Source organism: Simochromis diagramma, unplaced genomic scaffold (genome assembly GCF_900408965.1).
Source record: "Simochromis diagramma unplaced genomic scaffold, fSimDia1.1 OVJJ01000603.1, whole genome shotgun sequence".
Taxonomy (NCBI): domain Eukaryota; kingdom Metazoa; phylum Chordata; class Actinopteri; order Cichliformes; family Cichlidae; genus Simochromis; species Simochromis diagramma.
The window spans coordinates 11,484,383-11,499,707 of record NW_024387414.1 but is presented as its reverse complement, the minus strand read 5'-3'; the positions used below and the strand labels follow the sequence as shown (position 1 = coordinate 11,499,707).

General features: G+C 41.4%; 1 protein-coding gene across 2 annotated transcripts in view; it reads left to right on the top strand.

The window, feature by feature from the left end:
• Positions 1–1,005: 1,005 nt before the first annotated feature.
• Positions 1,006–15,325, top strand: part of sema4bb (sema domain, immunoglobulin domain (Ig), transmembrane domain (TM) and short cytoplasmic domain, (semaphorin) 4Bb) — a 61,465-nt gene continuing 47,145 nt past the window's right edge. The window contains exon 1 of one of the 2 annotated variants that reach the window (XM_040010904.1): positions 1,006–1,228. The gene's annotated coding sequence lies outside the window, so the exon portion shown is untranslated. Of the gene's footprint in view, positions 1,229–9,569; positions 9,883–15,325 lie in introns of those variants that run through there. The other variant, XM_040010903.1, reaches the window with a different exon arrangement.

Genomic DNA, 15,325 nt, shown 5'->3' with positions numbered 1-15,325 from the left:
CAACACCGACAACTTATGAAAATTAATGAAGAGAGCTGGAAGAAGAGACTTCCTTATCTTTGTGTTTGTGCCACCTGCACCTTTCCTATCTCGTTTTCTGCCTGTCTTGTGCCAGATTGCTAGAGACAGAGCAGAGGTGCAAGGATGACCCTGAGCTGTCATTGTTTTCTTTTTTTCTACTAACGCCTTTCCTTTTCACTCCCTCTTTCTCTCCTCTCTTCTCACTCTCTGTCTCTCTTTAGGGATGGCACGCTGCACAAAGACAGGTGATTGCTGCTGCTGCTGCTGCTGCTATAGGGTAACAAGAAAAGTTTGTGTGTGTGTGTTTTTTTTCCCTTTTCCATTTATGTCAAAGCAAGCAGAAAGTGTTTGGAATCACTCACCTGAAATGTCAGTAACTTCCTAACAGGGTGTCCATCAGTGCTTTTCAAACTGACATAGCAGCCATTAGTTAGCTTACAGTGTGTCCTATGGTGAAAAGAGACTGGATTGTCATTTTGTGCCTGTTTGAGTGTGTAAGAAACAAAAAGGAAAGCAAAATGAGCATCTGGGATACATCTGTACATGAAAGCTGTAAGCTGAGCACTTATTTATAGCCACCAGGAGGTTTGGATCCATAATCTACAAACAAAAAGTGGTTCGTGTCCTTGTGATTACTCTACCTTCCTGATTATAGGTGTTTTTTATGCTCTGCTCATGAGTACACAACCACACACACACACACACACACACACACACACAGGTGCAGGCACCATGACGACAATGCACTGCATGCAGAATGGACCCAATCTTTAATCATCGTGTGGTCTGCTGCAGAGGGAGAATATACGGTGATGCAGACACGAACGCAAACACAAGGACACACACACACACCTTCCCCCACCCGTAGTCCACCCCCTGCAAACCTACCATTCCCTAGTCTATGATGTAATGCTACCAGACCCCTCCTCTGCTGTCTTTCCCTCTCTCTCCTCTCACACACTCCTCTCCCTCTTCCTTATTCTATTGGTGGCTCCCGCCTGCATCTGCTGGATCAGCTCTGACTCCCTGCATACGCGCACACACACATACACACACTCACACACACGCACACATACACACACACACACACTTCCATGCTCCCTCTCACACACACTCTTACACATACACTACCAGGGGGATTCCTCCGTCGCTGCAGCCTCTGCTGCTCCACCTGGCTCCTGTTCTTCCACAGTGGGGGGCAAGCACGGTGAGTCCCTTTCTCTCATGACAGCCGGCGATTGTGGTTGACAATAAGACAAAAGGATGGAGGGACGGTGTTTTGTTCTGCAGAGAGTGACGGACAAACACCGGGAGGCTTTGCTGCTACTGCAGCCTGGAGGAGACGCTCGCAGCTGAGTTTGTGCTTGGAGTAATGAAGTGCTGTGAGGCTGCTCAGCTACTACAGATACCGGTCACCTCTCACCGGGTGCCATGGCAATAGATTGTATTTGGTCAGGGTCTCAGCATGTTGCGTGTGTATCCTAGTAAGGTGCTTGAAGCCGTAGTGAGGTGCATGTGGACGTCAGCTCCCAGAGAGGTGAGAAATTTGTGTGCATATGTGTGCATGTGCAGCCTGGATTAGGAAACCTAAATATGCTCCAGGGTGTTGTGTGTGTGATGTGATTTCCTCTGTGAGAATTGTCAGTCACCTGGTTTGAGATAACAAAGGAGGGGGAAAAAGCGGTTTGAATGTAAATGCAAATCTGGTACTGGGTTAAGTTGCTGCGAGGGTTTATTTTGTTCTGATTAGTGCTAGCTACACTGGCTACAATAAAAGTAAAGTGTTATTATTTACATAGACTGTTTTGCTTGTGTTGCTGACAAAACTGGGTGTGTTCATGTGGTGTGAACTTGAGCACCTCTGACATTTAGAGACTTGCAATGCTCTCACTGTCTTATCCTTTCCTATTATGTGCACTAGACTCTTTCACTGTGAAGCTCAATGACACTGAGTCTAATAGGAATAGTAATTCTATTATTGCCAAGGCTTTTGACTGCTAAATGACACACTGATGATAATGGAACTGAGTGAAATGAAAATCACTGGTGCATTTTTCTTCTTTAGTCAAGTTTGACTAGTTCCTATTCTGTGTTGTATTGCACTGCAACCTTACCTTATAAATCTAGTGTGTTGAAATGTTAATATTTTATAGGGCTGGGCGAGTTCACATGTGGGCACTCTCATAACTAATTCATCCAGATGTGTTTCCATTTCAGCGTTACACGTAGTGGGCTAAAAAAGCCAGACATGATTCATTTTTGTTCCATTTCACTATAAATGATGGTTCCTTTTTGACTGTCTTCATTCTTTTTAGTTGGTAGTACAATGATGGGATCCATATTTCAAAACAAATATCTAGAAAATCTGGAGGGAAGTGTTATCCATCAAATGCCACCAGCTCACTAGCTGTAAACCAAACAATATATTTTCCAAGCTCAATAATCTGCATGCCGTTCTTCAATTAGCCAACAAACAAATTAGCTTTGCTATGCCTTTCAGCTCCCTCTGCATTTATTGTGATTGCAGTTATGACCACATGGAAAAGAAGAAACTCATCCAAGATATTTCCAAAGTCAGCTGACCTTATTCAGAATCTCCACAGTCCCTCATGGAACAGTGTGCAAATATATTGGTGGGTTTTTTAATCGAAGATTAGCACATGAAAAAGCTCCTCCTCGAGGCTGTTTAACTCTGACATAGCCTCTGTAGGCATAAATGAAAAGTAATTAAAATGGTGGTCCAGCAAAAAAAAAAACACCAAATAAACCACTAGGCAATAAGAAAGTGTGCAGAGCTGGTTCCTATTGGCCAGTGAAGCACTATTTTGGTGCTTGAAAGGTTAGTTTGTGGTCATACTAAGATAGTTTATTGATTTCTTACTGTTTGAATCTCATTACAGACAGCAAGAGACACTGTGTCTCTCCAGTCTCCTAAAGCCTTTAAAAGGAAGACCAGGAGCTGAGATTGCAGCCATGCTGCACTTATTCAATTTGGCAGAGAGTTTACATTTTAATTATCTCCCTAAGGAGTTCTTAAATTATTAGATCTTTCTCTGATTGCGAGAGTTCTCTTGTTTAACATGTTTTGGCACAACTTCTGCCTTTGGAGCATTACTTCCTGTAACGTGGAGTTGAAGTTGCAGAACATTGCTGGCCTGATTCAACTAGTTAATTTTGCATCTGCCCTCAATGGGCTCACTGACGTCAAACCAACAGACCGGAGCGAAAATGAAGGCATGCTAACTCAATGTAAAGTATTGATGAACTAGCAAATTAAAAAGATCAATTCAGTCAATAGTTCATTGACTCTTCCAACGGTATAACCAATTTGGATTCTAATTAAAGCAAGAAAATGATTCACATAGTTCTTACATTTGTAGTGCAGACTGTGTTAGCCTCTGTAGCACAATCTAAACACGGGCCTCTGCGTAAGCTGTTTATTTCTCTTTATTTTTCCAAAGTGCTCAATTGTCTTTTTCCATTTGCTCTAAACAGGGGCACCACAAATATTTCTGAGAATAAAACATGTGATGATGCGGGGCCTAGTTATAGGGAGAAAAAAAACATGACAGCTGCTCTGGTTCTTCCATTCTAAAGTGGAAACTTTCTTACTCTACAGTAATATCGAAGCAAACTTAAACTGTCTAGCGAATGCCACACATACAGGATTTCACTAACAGAATTTCAACAAATTAAAAACAAACTTTCAGACTTGTCTGTAATCTAACCCTATTGGTAATTAGGGGGACTGTAGGTCTGCAAAATGACATAGTCTAAAGCGTAATGCTACCTGGCACTGTGCAGTGGTTCAGCACAGACTAAACACAGAACAGAAAGCTGCAATCAAAGCAAAATATAGAGGATGATCCTTGTTTAACATTTTCACTTTTTTAAAAACTAAACAGCCTGAAAACTTGCCTGGATTGCTTAGATCTTTGCCGTCCAAGCAGCTGACTGAAATTTCATTCTGTTTTCAATGAGCTGTTTTTCTTCGCATTCCTCAAACCTCCACAGAGCTTCACAGAAAACACTGCAGCTCCAAGTTTTGATTTTCTGCTCTTTAATTCCAGAGAGGAATCACAAAAATTTGCCCCCCCAAAAAAGCTATTTTATAATTTTTAATGGTATTGCACTTTAATGACATACCATACTTAATCTCATTTTTGTAATCATTATTTGTGCTGGAAAATTCATTTAAAAAATCCAAAACTTATTCATTCCTTCTCTTTGCCTGGAGGCTTTCTTCCACCACCCTCCCCCTTTCCGCTTTGCAGCTGTGCAGGACCTTCACCTATGCCCCCCTGCTGCGGCACCAGCTTCAAAATCACGAAGAAAGAGCCAGACAAAGAAGACTGAGCAAACACACACACCACCATGTTCATTTAAATTGGGCTGACCGTGAGTGACATCACTTCCCTCCAGCCCTCAGGGGAAAAACAAACCACATTAAGCAGCATTAATCTCATAACATCCTACAGAATTCATATTATCACCTCATGTCATTCCTTCTTCTGAACCTGTCAGACAGATATTGCTTCTATTTCATTAGTGAATAAAAAGGTACCCAAACAGTCCAGCTGGCTCCAGTGTGGGCTCGTAGCATCAAGAGTTTGAGTCCATTTTGAAATCTTTACCACTTGCCTCACTCTTTTCATCTGCCTTTCTTTGGCTTTCTCTGTGTTTGTGTATAATTTTTCTGTTGTTTACTGACCTGTGGAGCAGAAATGTCATAAAGTGAATCCGTAGATAGGCTGCTTACTTTGCTGACTTTACATTTTCACATTATTTGGGGGCTTTATTTTGTGAAATTTACCTTGATATGAAGGTTGTTTGTTTCAGACCTTAATTCTTAAGGTGACAAAGCTAGCTGGTAAATCTCTAAGCTTTAATTATTCGGATGAACCAATACCTCACTCTGAGATAATTGAACATGTATGGAATGAAAGGACAAGCCAATTATAGCTGATGGCACGATTTGCATCTCATGTTTAATTATCTTTCCTGTCACCATAAACACGTCCGTGTGTTCGATTGTGGAGGGGTGCAAAAGGGACCAACACCACAAATATGGCAGGCTACATAAAGCTAAGCAAACCGCTTGTGGCTACGCTCTTAAAGACCAGCTGTATTTAAATGTGCATTTAGTCATCAGGCTGTCTGTTTTCTGATAGCATGCAAGCACGCACACTAAAGTATGATCGCTAACATTATAAACAGGTTAACACTGACAGCGTGAAAACGTTTATAAGCCAGTGTTAGCCTTTAGCTTGCGCAAAGTTGCCAAGCTCCTGAGTCATACTATTTAAATGCTCTTATCTGCAAAGTGGGTCACCATAAAACAAAAAATCTGGCAAAAACTAACAATTTTTATTTTAGCTATTTTGCTTTTTTTTTTTTTGTTATATAGATTATGGCAAGTGATTTTGGTTCGGGGTCCTTATACCATGTGGAAAATTTAGGTATGAGAATGGTCTCTCATCGCTAACAAACAAACGTTTGGTCTCAGAAATATTAATTCATGTGAGAAAGAAAGAATATCCAAAAGGAAGAAAAACATGGAGACAGCAAGCAGCTTTTCCCCTTGCTTACGGGTACAAAACCTCACATTATCACTATCTCTGATATATGACCAAAGTGTCAAAACAACACATTTCAGGGTCATTTATAGAAGAAGCAAAATGGAACCTTTCAGATCTGAGTGCTCTCATCAACAGTCATCAATCATCAGTTTAAAGAGCGGTTGAATGAAATGTGGGGGTATTTTGGGGTCTGTTAGAGCTCAGCAAGATGAGGACATGGAGTTGAGTGTTAGTGCTGTTAGCTGTGCAGGAACACGTGGACTGGATAGTTCCCACTAACATGGCATCCAACAGGTGAGCGCACGCCTTCGGTTTGACTTTGAAGCTTCTGAAAAATTCACATTTCCATTTCCTTTACGAGATACTGTTTGTAAAGTGTACAGTTCAAAGAGATGTCATTTATTTAAACCACAAGATGCTAAATCATATACTGTGTGGCTGTGGTACATAGCTAATTTGCCCCTAGCCATGTATATTCTTCTTCTTTCAGCGGCTCCCTTTACTTTGTCTCCAAACCACTCGACCCAAGCTACACCTCTGATATATTAATTTCTAATCCTACATCTTCTGCTCACTCCTAACCAAAATCTTAACATCTTCAACTCTGCCACATCCAGCTCTGCCCCCTGTCTCCAAACCATACATCTTATCTTAGGTCTCACAACTGTCTAATAAATCTTACCTTTCATTCTTGCTGCTGTCCTTCCGTCACCAATCACCCTTGATACTTGTCTCCACCTACTCCATCCTGCCTGCACTCTATTCTTCACCTCTCTCATGCACGGTTCATTGATCTGGATGGTTGACCCCTCCCTCCCGAGTAGTTAAACCCATCCACCTGCACTGCCTCTTCTCCTTGCACCCTCACATTTCTACCTGCCTCCCTCCCATTCGGACACACGTCCTCCTGTATTCTGTCTTGCTTCTGCCGACTTCCATTCCTCTTCATTTCTCTTCTCTCCAGAGCTTGCCTCCACTTCTCCAGGCAGTCTTCCATCTGCTCCCTACTCTTATAAAAGTGTGTACCTTATGGCTAGTGTCACAAAATCTTTCATCATTTTACCAAGAATACTGCAAGTTTACAGCCAGCTAGCAGCTACTACAGCTATACTGCTATTTCTATATACATAGGCACAGCAGTGATATCTTTAGCTGCGTGCACGTAAACTGTATGTGTGGAGAGCAAAGCCAGGGAGATTTGGGGAAATGCCATCTCAATATGTTATTGGCTATTATCTGACAAAGGCTGAGCTTTTGTTAGCTTGTTAAATGTATCTGTTTGGAAACAATGAGCAGCACACTGGCTTGGATATCCACCGGCTTCACCCATTCATACAAAAGATGAATGCAGCTACCTGGGTTGGGCATTTGAACGTTACAAGCTTGGTGAAACCTGATGCGACTATGTGAAAATAATAACTGGAAAAACTGAACAGCCAACTCCTGGGCGTCTTTTTTGTATAATCAAAAGCTGATGAAGTTTTCTCTAACTGAGAAATGGAGGACAATTTAATGTGTGAAACACTTGAAGACCATGAACTTTTTAGGAATGGTTAACTGGGATGGAATATTGGCGTTCCATCATTTCCATTCAACCTGATTATTTGGAATCAGAGGAGTCGCCCCCTGCTGACCACTAGAAAGACTCCAGACTTTAGTCACTTCTGCTTTGGCTTTACTTTTCAGACCCAGAGGCTTTTCATCTATTATACAGTCCCTGGCTGTGCCTGAAGCATTGAGACATTGGCTGTTACCCACAAATGCTAAGTCATCAGACAGTCTCGATTTAGCTGATGGTTGCAAGTTTTCCATGAATTTCTGTACAAATTAAATTGCAGTGAATCCAGTATGCTACTGCTCTTGTGACTATATTTAAAAACAAAACAGTTTCTTTCCCCTGCCTCCACAGGTAGCTGTATTAAATATATTTATCAACGAAAATATCTAATAAACTCACTGACACAAGCTTGGCTTTAATGTGAGCTGCGCTACTTAGAGATTTTGTTTGGTGAGTAAATCCAAAAAACACTGGGTGAAAATCCACATCTGACTGTCTGTCATTTACTTAACCCCAATAAAAGCTCCACGGTGGCCGTGACCTTAATATGAATAGCTGCTGTATGCTCCCTGTGTTCAAGTTCGCGTGCCACCACAAGGGGATATTATTTGAGTGCAGCAGCAGATTAAGGGTGATGTGATCAACAACTGGGCTTTTGTCAAAGTCAGAAGTAATTTGTGCAAAGTGTAAACTGCTTCAAATAGACTCCAGTATGGTCATTACCAGAAGGCTATAATCATATCAAAGTGGTTTACTCGAAGCTGCAGAGCTACTCAGCTTCAGCATCTTGTTGCTGCATTTTCTGTTTGTGAGTACCAAAATGTGAGGACTCCTTGGTACTGTAATTTTTTCTGCTTTTGCCAGTAGAAAGTAGAGACTAATTTTCTCTCCTGATTGTTAAATATATGTATGTTTTCACAGAAGTAGGTAACAGATTTTCTTGCCATCAGTGATTTAAGAGTGAAAAGAGAAAAGCAAATTCTGCCTGTTTTAGAGAAATTCGCACTGCTGAGTGGTATGGCCACCCCCTGTTGTTTCCAGCCTGACTTTTGCACGAGTTGAAAGATGTTAATCTTCTCACTAGTAATCCTTGTTTGAATTTGAGGGATTACTAAGGTCTCAGCAGATAAAGAAGAACAACTTTGATTTGTTGTGTGTCTATCAGAAACCATACGATAGAAAGAGACATCTGTACAGCCAAAAAGCAAAAGAGAGACAGACAGAAAGCCAAAGAGAAAATGGGCTTGTATCAGTGATTCAACCCTCGCTTGCACTTATTCCTCTGTGTGTGAGTGTGTGTGTGTGTCTGCTTATGCTGAGGGGTCACTGGCCTCTCCTTTATCTGTGGCACAGTCACGCAAAACCAGTCGGAGATTGACAACATTTGGAGGATAAAGTGTCAGGACTGTGTCGTGCTGAGCTATCGGATGCAGCCTGGAGCACTCTCCATCACATTTCTTTGTGTTAACACTCAAGAAATCTGACAAATTCTCACATAGCCACATGTCACTGAACGCAAGGCACTGGAGACTAATTATTAATGTTATCTTCCTCCCTGCGGGCATGAATGGTGGTGGTGTGCTGTGCATGAGTTTAATTTATGTCCCTGCTCCTTAGCGATCATTTTGATTGGATGTCCTGTGTGCAGCAGAAGGGACAAACATGCTGTCTGTTGTTTTAGAGGAAAATTTGATGAGTGGAGTCCACGGTTCTTTTTACCCCTTTCTTGCTGCAAAAAGAGATTACATGAATGGCTGAGTCTTGTTGTGCTCAGGTCTTTGCCTTTGTACATAATCCCCTGTAATTCTCTTTGTGGCGGACCCTCTCAGTTGTCACTCATTGTTTGATGGCTTCAGGGTTGCCCTGAGAAGAGAAACGCTGATACCCAACACAGCAGAGCAGGAAAACTTTCTTTCCACAAAGACATCTGTAACGGAGGTTCTTCTCTCTTCCATTTCTCTTAAGCCTTATAGTAGAAAATACATTCAATATACTTTTATTTAGACGTGAGCCACAGCTCAATTTTCAGTTCCTCCAAAGTGTTAATCAAGTGGTCCACCCCCCATTCAGTTCATACACTACCTTGTTTTTTGTTTTGTTTTTTGCTGGGAATTTTGTAATTATTCCTTTTTTAACTCCACGGATGTTTTGATGGTTTGGACTTGCCTTTAAGTCCTTATGTCTCACTCCAAAAAATACCTTAATACTTACAATATGTGTATATACAATATACATTAAACTGTCGATAGAACATTTTCCGCGTTTGGCAACAAATAATCCAGCTCTTTGTAGTAAGATTTTGTTGCATTACACGTAAATATTAATTTTTTCCCGTAGTAATTGTAAACTACATGATCGCGGGGGCGGCTGTAACGCCTCTGACATCTTTCTCCCTTTGTTTTACCGGAGGTGATCGCACATGTGTGCTGCAGACTCCTGCTGAGCACTCAATGGTTGCAGGCAGTGTGCGTGTGCTGTGGGAGGAGCTAAAGTTTGGATGCTTGAAAGCGACCAGCCTTTAGTTTGTAGTAGAGGAGGCTCGTCTTCACACGCACGGAGGATGGACTTCGCCTCACGGACGAGTTAATGGACTCAATAACCTACGCGTTAAAGCGCACTTTACTGCGGATTTAGAAGATACATCGATCCACTTTTCGACAGTTGTTCCGGTGACCGTGAAGATTTCAGCTGTAACCGAGGTCTTTACACTGCAGCTCGTGGATGGTAAGGTCTTTTTGTGCCTTCCTCGTACTTTTTGTTGCCTGTCTCCACTTTAAACACCTTTAACGAAAAGAAATGAGAGGCAGGGGAAACAGTTTTTTAATGTTTTATTAGAGGAAAAAGATCTTTGCGGACATTTGTGGTCCGGGACACAAGTGTGAATTTCAATTGTTTAGTTTAAGTAGTTTATTGTAAGATGGGGTCCTTAAAGGCAACTGGGATTTTTAATGTAATGGTGTAGGTTACTATTGCATTTTAATTATTATTGTTATTATTATTTCTGTCGCTTTAAAAATTAGTTTGCATGTTTTTCTACTTGGAGTTTACATTTTTTTTGTTGCTCATCACGGTGCTGATTCATGCCCTGCACATTTTCCCTGTTCATTCCTAAAGAGAATGCTCCAAATATTAATTACTTTTGATAAAAAAAAAAAATAGAATTCTTTGCATTGCAGCTTTAGAAAGGGGTTTTTCGGATTGTTGTAAAAGCAGTATGTTGTATGTAGGTGTGGAGAGAGCCGCTGGACTTGGCCTCTTGTGTTTTCTGTCGCACATGTGGGTATACAGCTGCTATTTCCATTTAACCCAATAAAACAACGAACCAGAAACCGTTCTGATGACCTGACTCTGCTTTGTTTTCACCAAACATCGGGCGAAAAGTGTTGCTTCTAAGTCTCGATCAGTCACTCATTTCTGCAAATACCACGTGGAGTCGTTTTGGAGTAGATTCTGTCCGGTTTTACACTTGCTTAATGACACCTTTCCTGTTATTCTCTTCCAAATAGCCACCCCCTCTTATCTCCTCTGGCATGTTGGAGACTGTGTTGACATACCTCCTGTATCACTTTGCATTTCTATGAACCAGACACAGTTTGACCGCAGATAAAGCATCCCATTTCCTCTGTTTTTGGTAGGGATTTCTTAGAAAAGGCGGGTTTTTTATCCTGAGCTGCTGGATCAGATCTGGTGGTTATGATGCATGTGAGAGCAAACGACTTTCAGAGTTTAGATTTTACTGATATGATTTACTAGAGTAAGACTGTAAATGACCAGTGGAGCAGTTTTCCCTTCAGGGCTGTGCTGTTCTTCGTCTCTGTGTGATATTGTATCAAGAGCTAACACTGATGGGCTCTAGCGTTTATACTGTAAACAAACTGAAGAAACGTTCCCTCTAGGAGCACATGCAGCAGCATCATAATGTGTGCTTCCCATCTTATCCTCTGTGTCTTACTCTGAAACGCATAGACACTCATGCATAAGCAGACCCCCACCCACACGTTTAAACACTCAAAACACACACACACTCTCCACCCAGCACTCCACCCACTATAACAACTTCAGAGGAATGGTCAGCATGTGGAGAGGTTGTGGTAAACGAGTGGGAGGGCAAGTGGAGACCCAGGAGAGGAGACACTCTGTTGCTTTTAACCCTCAGAAGGTTAGTGATGTTCCATATCATGTCTAGAGGGATTAGATTTGTTCAGGGCAAACTGATGGGAACTTGCGTGTTGAGAGGCCCCAGATGTGGGAACACAGTCATTTTGCTGGGCCGAAGCCAGATCGCACCCAGAGACGGGGCAGACGTTAAGCCAGCCATTGCTGCCTTTTCATCAGCCCAGTTAAGTTTGTGCAGAAGACAGAAAAGAGTTTCTCTGTCCTAAACATAAATTTGTTTAATGTGCATGGTTTGCTTGGCTGATGTTTTGCCACGTAAACATTTGGCAGTAACAGCACCTCCCTTTGAGGAATTTGTGAGAATTCTTTGAGTGTTAACGCTACACAAACTGTGAAAAGTCACACTGTGCTTTTGCACATTGGTGATAAGTTCACATTTCTTTTTAATGGTTCACATTTGCATTCACTAAAACTTGGCTCTAGACCTTTTTGCTGACTTTATCGCTGTGTCCTTGCATAGCTTCGCCTGCCATTTGCAAGGCCATTCATATTCAGTATGACCTGCAGGTCGTGTAGAAAGGCTGGCCAGGCCCTGCAGGGGTTTTCAATATTTGGGTCAAAAGAAGACTATGAATGCAGGTGACACTTCTGAGGCTTTTTCTGATGAGCCAGAAATTCTTCAGCAAATTGGATTTTCTTCATTTATTGCTGCTTTATACTCTGGCATTGCTTTCATAAACAAATCTGGTTTTGATGGTAAAAACATGTGTTCTATCTGCATTTCACTAATTCAAGTCAGACTGCTGTCATGCCTGTTCATCTATCACACGGAGCTGGAGAATTAAAGAGATTTGTACCACTACTGACAAATGCTTCAGGTACTTGCTTAAGTCTCATGGCATTTATTATATTTGGTGTTTTTCCACTGTTTATCTTGAAGATCAAACATGGCAGACAGTGCGAATGAAGCCTCTTGAGGTCGATATAGTCCTGTAACATTTCCGTAGCAAGTCTTTGATAATTCTGTAGATGTAATCCAAGTTTGTGCTCATGCTTCTGTTATAAAACTGAGCAGTTGCAGACCCCTGTTGAACTCTGTTTGGGGGCAGAATTGCAAAAACATGTTGGATAATACATGTCGAGCTACTCAGGTTTATTTTGAAGGACGGTTTATACCACTTGGCTGCATCTGTCTGACAAGTTCATCAGAAGTGCTCTCTGACTTCCACGAGGGTTTAACTAAGGTAGCTGTCTTTGAATGGAAACATGTTATGTAACGTGGAGCTCTCCTCCAGAGACAAATGAACGTCTTCTGCATTTTTCTTCTCTTATTTTGAAAGAAGTGTGGAGAAAAATATAAACAGTGACTTTGTAATGGAAAACAGACTTACGATGTGCCTGGAATGCTGAGATCCAGTATTTATTTCTATAGTAAATTACCAGAGACCCATATTATTAGGTTATTTAAACCTCGCCTTTTCCTAAATAATGAAAAAGTGCTGTGCACTCAATAAGGAAGAAAACTCCTTTATGTGAGGACCTTTATGACCGGTATTGGTAGGTGTAAAGTGGCACAATAGGAGGAGGGGAATTGTACCATTTTGTTTTGTTTTTCTTTGTACAAGCTGTTGTTTTATTTCCCGTGTTTGGATTCTTGCTTCTTTTTTTTCCCCCTCACGGGAAACGGGCACGGTTTGCCATGGTTTTCAGGGTTTTCCATGAGGTCATAGCACCTGATACCAAATACTTTTTTTTCAGTACCTGCTCCCCCGGTGTTCCAAGTGATCCAAACAGGTACTAAAATGTGGCGTCTTCGGTCTGCATGCCACCGATTGACTGGTCAGTAGCATCATTCCATGACTCATGAGAGCGTCTTGTTCACAAAAGTTAAAACCGCCATTTCTGAAACCCAGCAACGACACATGCTTACTGCTTGCTATATCGATATACTCCAGTAGGAAATGAACCCCCTTTGTGGAACAGAAAGCCAAGGTTAACCATGAATTTATCAGGATAACAGAAGATCCTTCTGTTGTGTACAGGCCTCTTGTTTCAACAGGTGGTGGTTACACACAAACACATACAGCAGTGCAGCAAAGGCAGTAAACGTGGAGGAGCATAACGAAACATCAACTAATGTAAACAGTGCTGGATTTAAAATATGTGCAGTATTTCTCAGATTAATGTTTGCAAATGTTTCCAAACAGAAAGAAAATCTGACATGCTTTTTGTACCATAATGGGCAGAATTTGGCAGATGGTGCTCAATAAATTCACTTTAAGTGAAAAGTTAAACAAATTGGCCTACTAGTTCTTTTATGATTATAAACGTTATCTTAATGTGCTGTACAGGGCTTTGCTGTTGTTAAATTAAGATATTCAGGAGTTTTAATTTTGTTTTGAGTGATATTAAATGACGTTATAATGATCATTATTATTGTAGTAGTAGCCTTGTGAAAGGCAGAGGGAGGTTGTTGCAGTAAGTCCAGTGACTAAATTGAGGCTAAAGAAAATATTAATGATGTCAGGATTTTATTTTTTTTTTTTTCCCAGGCCTTCACTCCCCAGCCAAGCAATTTTTGTACACTCTTTAATTAAGAATTGATTTTGCCATTTTGTTAGCAGTCTTTTAGATCGTTTCCAATTATTTCCCTATAAATGATTATTGAATTCCAAATGCATTATGATATCATTCCCTTATTTGTTCCAAGTCTCCACTATTATCAGTAGGACCGTTGCCCAGAGGGACAGAACTGTTGACCTTTTACTTCCTTTATTGGCTACAACTGCTGGCAAAGACAAAGACAGAGCTCACGCCTGACTGTAAACAAAGCAGTACTGCTTCAGTTGTTCTTTTTGAAGTCCAGATGTTTGCTGAGAGTCAACAGCCAACTGCCTCGAAGCGGCAAACCTGACAAATGACTCAGACAAACTGTGTCATGTTTCCACTTGGAATGAGTAATGAGAACAGTTTTATGGTCAAGCCTTTTGGTCACGGTCATCGAAGTTCTTACCTGAGCACGCTGAAGTGAGTTTGGGTCTGACGAGGTGAAGTGGAGCCTGAAACATAATATAGTCATCTGATATGCTTTTAAATCCTATTGCTCTGCTTGTCAAATCATGTAAGGAAATGAGTCCTCACATCGGTTTAACTACGGGGATTAATCGTGCACCGCACTCCCCCACCACCACTTTGACGTGTAAGTCATGAGATGAATAGCCCAGTATGGATAGCCAATCCTTTGGATTTGATGGTGTAATTAGCAGATGAACTGTGATGCTAATACAGCATGGTCCAGACCTCAGAAAGGCCTCTATTGTGCAATTGCATGACTCTAAACTTTCAACTCTCCTTTGTGACACCACAGAGTTTGTTCACAGTCTTGCCTGACATCGTCATCGACCCAGCAGATGAATAAGATGCTGTGGTCCGTCGTGGCCATGGGCAACTTTCACAGCACCAGTGTGCCTCACATATCTGGGCTGCAAAATCAGAGGGAGGCCACAGGCACTGGAAAACAATTGAAAGGATTTTTCCCCTCGCTGCTAATGTTTTCGGACAATCATTAAACTTAGTTCTGTCAACTAAGCAGTCAAGAGCCCCAAGCAAGTAGGAACGTAAAATTCTTTCTCTGTTTTTGTGGTTCAGTCTTCCAGGCCACATTGTTAGTCTGTAATCGTGAGGATTTCCTGATTAATCAGCACACCATATTAGTCTAAATGGGTCATTAGGGTAAAGTGTGGTGAGCTTTTCAACACAGAAGCACACAATAAACAGTTTGTAGTTTAGTGGACTGAAGGGGGGAAAATTGCTATTACATTTTTATCATCATAAGAGCTCCATGTCTCCAAATTTTCCTGTAGTTTCTGTATTGGGACTGTGTCAAGAGAGAGAAATTATGCCTCCTATCACACTGCGCTCTGACTGACGCACGGCTCATTATTGACGCTTTGCAAGTTTTTCAAGAACTGATCTCCCACCGTTCCCTGTCAGGCTTGAATAATTTCAGGGAAGGGCAAGTCTGTATCAGAGGGAATAAGGTGACCCTTAC